We start from the raw sequence: 11,495 nt of genomic DNA on the forward strand, positions 1-11,495 counted from the left end.
CAGAGTAGGGTGGAGAGGCCAAATAATCTACTCTTGGTCATCTTTGTTATGTTCTTAAGATCTTCTCCTGCTTGACATGACTAAACAATCTTCCGCTTACTCGGTGAATGGCGCTTCACAGGCACAGCTGGGGGAGGGGTGCGCATGCCGTCCTCGCCTCATGATGACGTCATAGTGGTTGGGTTATATCGCGCGTGCGCAGATCTCTGCAACAATTCAGCTTCAAAACTCAATGGGAACTTTGGTCACTGATCTGAAACGTTAACTCTGCTTCTCTTTCCACAGATGCTGCCAGACCTGCTGAGTGGTTCCAGCATTTCTTGTTTTTATTTCAGATTTCCAGCATCCGCAGTATTTTGCTTTTATTTAAGGGAACTTTGCCCATTTCACCCTCATCAATGTCTGAACAATGAAACTTAACATGGGGTTAGGGTGGATGGAGGGTGGGGAGGGGTGCAGGGAATCTATGACCTAGAAAGCCGGGAGCTGATCCCATTTAGATGTTCAAATTGCGGCACGGACTTCTCTCCTCTCAAAACAATCCGACAGAAACATGGGAGGAAGGAGGGAGCCGGTGTGTTTGGTGGGACCTTGAAGAATTAATTTCAGTCAGCAAAGGTTTGTCTAACCGGAGTGAAAACAACGGTCAATGTGTGTAATACGGAATGGCGATCTTCATCGTTTCATTCTCAACAAGAGACACGGACCTGCCGCGATTATACCGGACACACAAACACAGTGACAATAGAGCCCGTCCCAGAGTTTCAGATCCCGGTTGTTAAATGTCCTCATTTACACAGTCTTTACTGTGAATCTCTGGGGTTAGTTGCTGATTCATAGTCCTGTATCCCTTAGACACTCGGAACCAGGAGATCCTCAAACTCCCTTTTGGAAGATTTATTGGCAGGAATTTTTACAAACTTTGGCTGATTCGATCATAACCTGCTGTTCAATCATAGTATTATTTGATGAATTAATGAGACATTCTGTTCACTACTCAGGCTTTGAACTCAGTTTGAGCAGACGAACAAGTGAAAGGTTCAGCATTTTTCCAGATATAGCAGACAGAGCTCGATCGAGGGACTCAGGGTTAATCCTGCACACACAGGGCAGTTTGAGTGACAGTCACACAGGGACGGGAACTGATCTCGATTCCGTTGCCTACTCACCCAACAAGGACAGTTCGGGACTGACTAAACATCCAACTCACTATAATTCAGTACTGGAGAATGACAGAGGCCTGTCCACTCCATCTTTCCTTACTGTATCTGGGACATTATGTAAGGGAAAGTGTTCCAGTGCCTCGCACTCGCAGACAACAACTGACATGTGTTGAGACAGTCAGTGTTAGTCTTTCACTTACCATGAATAGGCGACTCTCCAAGAACCTGTAAATCCAATATCCCGAAGCAGCTGTTCTACTCAGAACTTGGTCATGGTAGGAGAACCCCAGGAGGACAGTGGAAACACATCAAGATGTCCTCAAATCATCCCTCATTTGGGAAGACATTGTACTCTTCAGGGATATTTGTCAGGAGCATGCAAAGGCGAACTCGACGCAGCGAAGGCAGCACCCACACCGCCAAAGCAGTCATTTACCTGACCCTTCCAGCACCACCTGTCCCTGATGAGACAGAGTCTGCAGATCATGCAATGGACTTATCAGCCATTTCAGAACCCATCAAACTGGCGTGGAAAAAACTCATCCTTGATCCCGAGGGACTGTCTGAGATGAAAGAGAATAAATAGGCCAATATAATGATCAGCAATAATAATGAACTGGATAGGGAGGAGATCGAGAGCAGGGAGAAAGAATAGGGAGGGGAAGTGGCCTGTGACGTTTATATAATGTAACACATTGACAGAGATCCTGTCCTATTTGGGTAAAGACTTTTTCAAGATAGCAAAATGTAAACTACTCTCTCGCTGACATTTTGTACCAGAGACAACCTCTCTATTATTTCCAAACTCAAAGCAGGGCCAGATTGTAGACAAATACTATATTTCTCACTGAACCACATTTACCTGTTGGACTCTCTGCAGATTCGCAGGACAAGGCCATTCAGATATATTTTCAGTCACTAAGAGATTCATTCTGATGACATTAAGGAGAGACTATAACTTTCATCCCTCAAACACTCGGATTCACTTTGACACTTCTATGAGATCCGTTTGGCCAGTTTAGGAGCCGCCCCCTCACCCCTTCCTCCGCTTTCTTCCGACCATCTTCCAGTCTCAGTGTCACACACAGTACCATTAATTTGCTTTTGATCAAGATAATTCAAAGGTTGTTTGCAGCGCCAATCACTGAAATAATAATGGCAGTGAATTGTACAAAATATCCAATATCCACCCGATCACCATGATTCCAACCGGGCGGAATAGTGAGAGTGCAGTTGGGAAGGGAAACAAGTTTATAAGAGACAGTATGAGAAAATATTAATGGGGAAACAAAAAGGAAATCAATAATCATTTATCAAGAAAAAAAAATTCAAATGACAGTGCAAAAAATTGGGCTTTGTTTATGGATAAAGAAAGAAACGCTTATGTGAAGGAAAAGGTAATGAAATGGTATGTTATATGTATGTTCACAAAAGAAAAGGGTTAAGTTAATATCACGGGAGAGGAGGGGTGCAGAGCTATTGGATAGGATGAAAAAGTTCTGGATAGGTTGACATCTCTTCAAGTTAATAAGTCCAGAAAGGAAGTATCCCATATTTCTGAGTGAGATACCAGAAGCTATGAGCAAAATCTTTGAATATGGAAGGTGTGCCAGTTGACTGATGGATTACACTGCTGTTCTGGAAAAGAGAAGGAATGTCTGGTAACAAAGACCATTATTTTTGACAACAGTGGTGAATTAATAAAGGACAACCAGGACGGATTTGTTCAGGACAAATCATGTGCGACTAACATCATTGAATTCTTGTGGTTGAAGTTACTGAAGGTAGTACAGTAATTCTTGGATATATGCTCTTCCAAAGGCTTTCAATCAAGTAGTGAATAACAGACTTACATGGAGAATAGAAATGCATGTTAAAATTGACACTGGTATCCTGAGATGGTAGTTGGTTAAAGGATAGGAGGCTATTCTGTGACCTTGTCCTATTTACACCTTCTCTTTTGTTATCTCTTGCCCCACCCCCACTTTACTTGCTTATAACCTTTTACAATTCTAAGATTTGCTCGTTCTGAAGTAAGGTCACCGACCTGAAATGTTAACTCTGCTTCTCTCTCCACAGATGCTGTCAGACCTGCTGAGTATTTCCAGCATTTCTTGTTTTTATTTCAGATTTCCAGCATCCGCAGTATTTCGCTTTTATTTTTGAGTTTAGTCGTGAACTGATACTTTTTGCTTACTGGGCAGAACTATGCAGTGGAGTGACGCAGAAAAATGTACGAAGAACAATGTTTTTATCGGGCCCACAATGTCGACGTTTGAGGAGGACAAAATACATCGCAATGTATGCAAATGGTAAAGAGCTGTAAGTTTCAGGTAGATGTCACCTGAACAGAAATGAGACAGAGAATACCCAAGCCGTCGCACCTTTAGATTCCTGACCAAGATAGACCTACAAGGTACAAACTCTAGTTATGTGACCAAGTCAGAGTATTTATTAGGTTTAACTAAGATGCACAAAGTTAATACTTAACAAGGCAATAGATATTCAGTAAAACACAACACCCATTCTTGTTCCTGTGCTTGCTGCGGCACGGACTTCTCTCCTTCTTCTTCCTTTGCTGTGTTTTCTTGACTGTGTACTACCTTCTCCTTCTAAGCGCGAACGATCTTCTATTGGCCCCTCTCACTGCACAAACTGACAGATACAGAGTAAAATCAACCTTCACAAACCAGGAACTGACAGATACAGAGTAAAATCAACGTTCATACACCAGAAACTGACAGGTACAGAGTAAAATCAACATTCACATACCAGGAACTGACACGGACAGAGTAAAATCAACATTCACATACCAGGAACTGACAGGTGCAGAGCAAAATTAACATTCACATACCAGGAATTGACAGGTGCAGTGTAAAATCAACATTCACATACCAGGAATTGACAGGTACAGAGTAAAATCAACATTCACATACCAGGAACTGACAGGTGCAGAGCAAAATCAACATTCACATACCAGGAATTGACAGGTGCAGAGTAAAATCAACATTCACATACCAGGAACTGACAGGTACAGAGTAAAATCAACATTCACATAACAGTAACTGACAGGAACAGAGTAAAATCAACATTCACATACCAGGAACTGACAGGTGCAGAGTAAAATCAACATTCACATACCAGGAACTGACAGGTGCAGAGTAAAATCAACATTCACATACCAGGAACTGACAGGTGCAGAGTAAAACCAACATTCACATACTAGGAACTGACAGGTGCAGAGTAAAATCAACATTCACATACCAGGAATTGACAGGTACAGAGTAAAACCAACATTCACATGCCAGGAACTGACAGGTGCAGAGTAAATTCAACATTCACATACCAGGAATTGACAGGTACAGAGGAAAACCAACATTCACATACCAGTAACTGACAGGTGCAGAGCAAAATCAACATTCACAGACCAGGAATTGACAGGTGCAGCGTAAAATCAACATACACATACCAGGAACTGACAGGTACAGAGTAAAATCAACATTCACATACCAGGAACTGACAGGTACAGAGTAAAATCAACATTCACATACCAGGAACTGACAGGTGCAGAGTAAAATCAACATTCACATACCAGGAACTGACAGGTACAATACAGATCGTTGGCAGGTAGTTATTTTAAGGCAGGGAATTAAAAAATGACGCAATGATCGAACCGATCCATGAACGTTCCTGTCGGAGATCTCGAAGTTACCTTCAACTGTCGGTATTCAAATAACTGCAGTAAATCGATTCTTTCAGAGAGGCTGTCAGTGGATCTTAAAAGAGCCGATGTGCTTGGTGCTTTATTTTGGTACATTGTGGAGTTCTGCAAGGAGCTGTTGTGCTTGGTCACCGCAATGACCAATCGCAGGTCAAATTTATGTTGCAGTATTTTACAAAGGAAAAACATGTCAAAGCCATTACAGAATAGAAGTTGATAAAATATTCTCATCATCCAATCAGATTCATTCTCCTGCTTGATCGGCGTCGCCCAGGAGCAAGTTTGTTTCATTCAAGTGTTTCTCCAATTTCCTATTGAAATCATTGATTGTCTCAGCTTCCACCACACTTGTGGACAGACAGTTGCAGCAGGTATAACAAAAGGTGCTTCCTCTCATTTCCCTGCATCTCTTTCCCAAAACCATCAATCTGTGTCTCCTAGTCCTTGTACCATCAACTAATGGGAACAGGTTCTCCTTGTCTACCTTACCTACACCTGTATCAAATTTCCCCTCAATCCACATTGCTGTAAGGAGAACAACCACTTACTTAGATAACACAATCCAGAGCCATCTATCCAAGCTTTTCAATAACAAAAGAATAGTTGTGTTGTAAGTAGTATAGATAGGAGCATAACATCAATAGACTTTGATAGATCAACTGATTGTCTCTGCCCAACGCACCAGATTTTCTGTATCACCTGAACACTGCTCACCACTGTGTAAAGTTTAGAATATTTTCATGGCTTACATTTATGCAAGAACTGCAATGTCAAGGTTGGATTGTAAAGCATGACGGTCATCTTCACTGAACTACGTCAAAATGTCATGTAGAGAGTGGTGTCAGTGTGGAAGATGCACGTAGCCATAGGAAAATAAAGGCAAATCATGTAGCTGGAGGGGGATCCACAATGTGGGGGCGATGGACCGTGACATATTTTACGTTTCTGACAAATAAGAACAACGAAAATAATAGGATTAATGATATGCTTTGAACATCAATATATTGAAGTCTGTTTGATCTGTTGCTTGCTTTATTATGAAATTTGTTTTCAAGGCTATACTTTGTTTAAACCTTTGTGTGAGAACAATGGGAGAGACACCAGCACTCCTTGCAGGGAGAGAGAAGAGATAAAGGCAGAATTAAAGAAACAAATATCTGGGATCAGCAAGAATGTAACCTTTCGGATCTTTGCTAAAATTGAAAGAATCGGGAAGCATCTGTAATGTGTGTAGATTCAACTATTAACTAACTAGTGTCAAACAATGATGTCAACCTGGACCAATTAAGACACTTAGAACAATTCAAAACTAATATGGTAACATCCTTGCACCACAAAAAGGATAAAAGAAAGGGTGTTACAGGACATCGTCATCACACTTAGACAGGGGTCAACAGAAGATCGTTGGTACTTAAAAGGAGAAGATAGAATACAGTCAAGAAAACACAGCAAGGGATGAAGAAGGAGAGAAGTCCGTGCCGCAGCAAGCACAGAAACAAGAACGGGTGTTGTGTGTTGCTGCATATCTATTACCATTGTTAAGTATTAACTTTGTGCATCTTAGTTAAGCCTAATAAACTCTCTGACTTGGTCACATAACTTGAGTTTGTACCTTGTAGGTCTATCTTGGTCAGGAATCTAAAGGTGAGACGGGTTGGGTATTCTCTGTCTCACCTCTGTTCAGGTAACATCTACCTGAAACTTCCAGCTCTTTACTATATGCATACATTGCTATGTATTTAGCCCTCCTCAAACTTCGAAATTGTGGGCCCGTTAAAAAACATTGTTCTCCGTACAGTTTTCTGCGTCAACACACTGCATAGTTCTGCCCAGGAAGCAAAAAGGATCATTTCACTACGAAACTCTAAAATAAAAGCAAAATACTGCGGATGCTGGAAATCTGAAATAAAAACAAGAAATGCTGGAAATACTCAGCATGTCTGGCAGCATCTGTGTAGAGAGAAGCAGAGTTAACGTTTCAAGTGAGTGACCTCTGATCAGAATATTTGCAGCACTGTCTGTTTTTATTTCTGATTTCCAGCATTCACAGTGTTGTGTTTTTATTAACATGAACGGATTGCTCAGCGACAAGTTGAAATCATTGTACAGCATTCTCTTAATCAAAACGCGTTGGTGGTATAGTGGTGAGCATAGCTGCCTTCTAAGCAGTTGGCCCGGGTTCGATTCCTGGCCATCGCAATCTTGAATTGCAGGTTTACTTTATGTTGCAGTATTTTGCAAACGAAAATGTTTCAAAGCCGTGACAGAATTGAAGTTGATAAAATATTCTCATCATCCAATCAGATTCATTCTCCTGCTTGATCAGCGTCGCCCTGGAGCAAGTTTGTTTCCTTCAAGTGTTTCTCCAATTTCCTATTGAAATCATTGATTGTCTCTGCTTCCACCACACTTGTGGACAGACAGTTGCAGCAGGTATAACAAAAGGTGCTTCCTCACATTTCCCTGCATCTCTTTCCCAAAACCATCAATCTGTGTCTCCTAGTCCTTGTACCATCAACTAATGGGAACAGGTTCTCCTTGTCTACCTTACCTACACCTGTATCAACTTTCCCCTCAATCCACATTGCTGTGAGGAGAACAACCACTTACTTGGATAACACAATCCAGAGCCATCTATCCAAGCTTTTCAATAACAAAAGAATAGTTGTGTTGTAAGTAGTATAGATAGGAGCATAACATCAAGAGACTTTGATAGATCAACTGACTGTCTCTGCCCAACGCACCAGATTTTCTGTATCACCGGAACACTGCTCACCGCAGTGTAAAGTTTTGAGTATTTTCATGGCTTACACTTATGCAAGAACTGCAATGTCAAGGTTGAATTGTAAAGCATGACGGTCATCTTCACTGAACTACGTCAAAATGTCATGTTGAGAGTGGTGTCAGTGTGGGAGATGCACGTAGCCATCGGAAAAAAAAGGCAAGTCATGTAGCTGGAGGGGGATCCACAATGTGGGGGCGATGGACCGTGACATATTTTACGTTTGTGACAAATAAGAACAACGAAAATAATAGGATTAATGATATGCTTTGTACATCAATATATTGAAGTCTGTTTGATCTGTTGCTTGCTTTATTACGAAATTTGTTTTCAAGGATATACTTTGTTTAAACCTTTGTGTGAGAAAAATGGGAGAGACACCAGCACTCCTTGCAGGGAGAGAGAAGAGATAAAGGCAGAATTAAAGACAAAAATGTCTGGGATCAGCAAGAATGTAACCTTTAGGATCTTTGCTAAAATAGAAAGAATCGGGAAGCATCTGTAATGTGTGTAGATTCAACTATTAACTAACTAGTGTCAAACAATGATGTCAACCTGGACCAATTAGGGCACTTAGAACAATTCAAAACTAATATGGTAACATCCTTGCACCACAAAAAGGATAAAAGAAAGGGTGTTACAGGACATCGTCAAGCACACATAGACAGGGGTCAACAGAAGATCGTTGGTCCTTAAAAGGAGAAGACAGAATACAGTCAAGAAAACACAGCAAGGGATGAAGAAGGAGAGGAGTCCGTGCCGCAGCAAGCACAGAAACAAGAACGGGTGTTGTGTGTTGCTGCATATCTATTACCATTGTTAATTATTAACTTTGTACGTCTTAGTTAAGCCTAATAAACTCTCTGACTTGGTCACATAACTTGAGTTTGTACCTTGTAGGTCTATCTTGGTCAGGAATCTAAAGGTGAGACGGGTTGGGTATTCTCTGTCTCACCTCTGTTCAGGTAACATCGACCTGAAACTTACAGCTCTTTACTATATGCATACATTGCTATGTATTTTGTCCTCCTCAAACTTCGAAATTGTCGGCCCGTTAAAAACATTGTTCTCCGTACAGTTTTTTGCGTCACCTCACTGCATAGTTCTGCCCAGTAAGCAAAAAGGATCAGTTCACTACGAAACTCTAAAATAAAAGCAAAATGCTGCGGATGCTGGAAATCTGAAATAAAAGCAAGAAATACTGGAAATACTCAGCAGGTCTGGCAGCATCTTTGGAGATAGAAGCAGAGTTAACGTTTTAGGTCAGTGACCCTACTTCAGAACGAGCAAATATTAGAATTGTAAAAGGTTATTAGCAAGTAAATTGGGGGTGGGGCAAGAGATAACAAAGGAGAAAGTGTAAATAAGACAAGGTCACAGAATAACCTCCTATCCTTTAACCAACTACCATCTCAGGATGCCAGTGTCAATTTTTTACATGAATTTCTATTCTCCATGTAAGTCTGTTATTCACTACTTGATCGAATGCCTTTGGAAGAGCATATATCCAATAATTACTGTACTACCTTCCGTAACTTCAACCACAAGAATTCAATCATGTTAGTTGCACATGATTTGCCCTCAGCAAATCCGTACTGGTTGTCCTTTATTAATTCTCCACTGATGTCAAAAATAATGGTCTTTGTTACCAGATTTTTCCTTCTCCTTTCCAGAACAGGAGTGTAATCCTTCAGTCACCTGGCACATCTTCCATATTCAAGGATTTTGCTCAGAGCTTCTGGTATGTCCCTCAGTAATATGGGATACTTCCTTTCTGTACTTATTAACTTAAAGAGCTGTCAACCTATCCAGAACTTTTTCATCCTATCCAATAACTCTGCACCCCTCCTATATCGGGATATTAACTTCACCCCTTTCTTTTGTGAACATACATATAACACACCATTTCATGACAAAAACAAGAAATGCTGGAACCATTCAGCAGGTCTGGCAGCATCTGTGGAAAGAGAAGCAGAGTTAACGTTTCGGGTCAGTGACCCTTCATCGGAACGTTAACTATGCTTCTCTTTTCACAGATGCTGCCAGACCTGCTGAGTGGTTCCAGCATTTCTTGTTTTTACTTCAGATTTCCAGCATCTGCAGTATTTTGCTTTTATATTATTACACCATTTCATTACCTTTCCCATCACATGAGCGTTTCTTTCTTTACCCATAAACAAAGCACAATTTTTTGCACTGTCATTTGAATTTTTGTTTGTTTATAAATGATTTTTGATTTCCTTTGGTTTTACCGTTTAATATTTTCTCATACTGTCTCTTATAAACGTGTTTCGCTTCCCACCTGCACTCTCACTATTCTGTCTGGTTGCAATCATGGTGATAGGGTGGATATGGGATGTTTTGTACAAATCACTGTCATTATTATTTCAATGATTGGCGCTGCAAACAACCTTTGAATTATATTGATCAAAAGCAAAATAATGTTAACGTGTGTGACAGTGAGACTGGAAGATGGTCGGAATAAAGCGGAGGAATGGGTGAGTGGGCGGCTCCTAACCTGGCCAAACGGATCTCGTAGAAATGTAAAAGTGAGTTCGAGTGTTTGAGGGATGAAAGTTAAACATCTGATAGTCTCTGCTTCATGTCATCAGAATGAATCTCTTAGTGACTGAAAATATATCTGAATGGCCTTGTCCTGCGAATCTGCAGAGAGTCCAACAGGTTAAAGTGGTTCAGTGTGAAATACCGTATTTGTTCATAATCTGGCCCAGTTTTGAGTTTGGAAATAATAGAGAGGTTGTCTCTGGTACACTATGTCAGCGAGAGAGTAGTTTACATTTTTCTATCTTGAATAAGTCTTTACCCAAATAGGACAGGATCTCTGTCAATGTGTTACATTGTATAAACGTCACAGGCCACTTCCCCTCCCTATTCTATCTCCCTACTCTCGATCTCCTCCCTATCCAGTTCATTATTATTGCTGATCATTATATTGGCCTATTTATTCTCTTCCATCTCAGACAGTCCCTCACTATCAGGGATGACTTTTTTCCACTCCAGTTTGATGGGTTATGAAATGGCTGATAAGTCCAATGCATGATCTGCAGACTCTGTCACATCAGGGACAGGTGGTGCTGGAAGGGTCAGGTAAATCACTGCATCGGAGGTGTGGGTGCTGCCTTCGCTGCGTCGAGTTCGCCTTTGCATGTTCCTGACAAATATCCCTGAAGATTACAATGTCTTCCCAAATGAGGGATGATTTGAGGACATCTCTGAAGTGTTTCCACTGTCCTCCTGGGGTTCTCCTACCATGACCAAGTTCTGAGTAGAACAGCTGCTTCGGGATATTGGATTTACAGGTTCTTGGAGAGGCGCCTATTCATGGTAAGTGAAAGACTAACACTGACTGTCTGAACACATGTCAGTTGCTGTCTGAGAGTGAGAGGCATTGGAACACTTTCCCTTACATGATGTCCCAGATACAGTAAGGAAAGATGGAGTGGACAAGCCTCTGTCTTTCTCCAGTACTGAATTATAGTGAGTTGGATGTTTAGTCAGTCCCGAGCTGTCCTTGTTGGGTGAGTAGGCAACGGAATCGAGACCATTTCCCGTCCCTGTGTGACTGTCACTCAAACTGCCCTGTGTGTGCAGGATTAACCCTGAGTCCCTCTATCCAGCTCTGTCTGTTATATCTGGAAAAATGCTGAACCTTTCACTTTTTGATCTGCTTAAACCGAGTTTAGGACCCGAGTAGTGAACAGAATGGCTCATTAATTGTTTGAATATTACTATGATTGAACAGTAGGTTATGATCGACTCAGCCAAAGTTTGGATAAATTCCTGTCCATAAATCTTTCAAAATGGAGTG

The 11,495-nt window shown here is 41.1% G+C and overlaps 1 non-coding gene across 1 annotated transcript; it reads left to right on the forward strand.

Moving 5' to 3' along the window:
* The first annotated feature begins 7,011 nt into the window (after nucleotides 1–7,011).
* trnar-ucu (transfer RNA arginine (anticodon UCU)) lies at nucleotides 7,012–7,083 on the forward strand. The gene has a single exon. It is a non-coding gene; the product is annotated as a tRNA-Arg (tRNA).
* Nucleotides 7,084–11,495: the final 4,412 nt, after the last annotated feature.

This window comes from Heterodontus francisci, unplaced genomic scaffold (genome assembly GCF_036365525.1).
Source record: "Heterodontus francisci isolate sHetFra1 unplaced genomic scaffold, sHetFra1.hap1 HAP1_SCAFFOLD_210, whole genome shotgun sequence".
NCBI lineage: Eukaryota > Metazoa > Chordata > Chondrichthyes > Heterodontiformes > Heterodontidae > Heterodontus > Heterodontus francisci.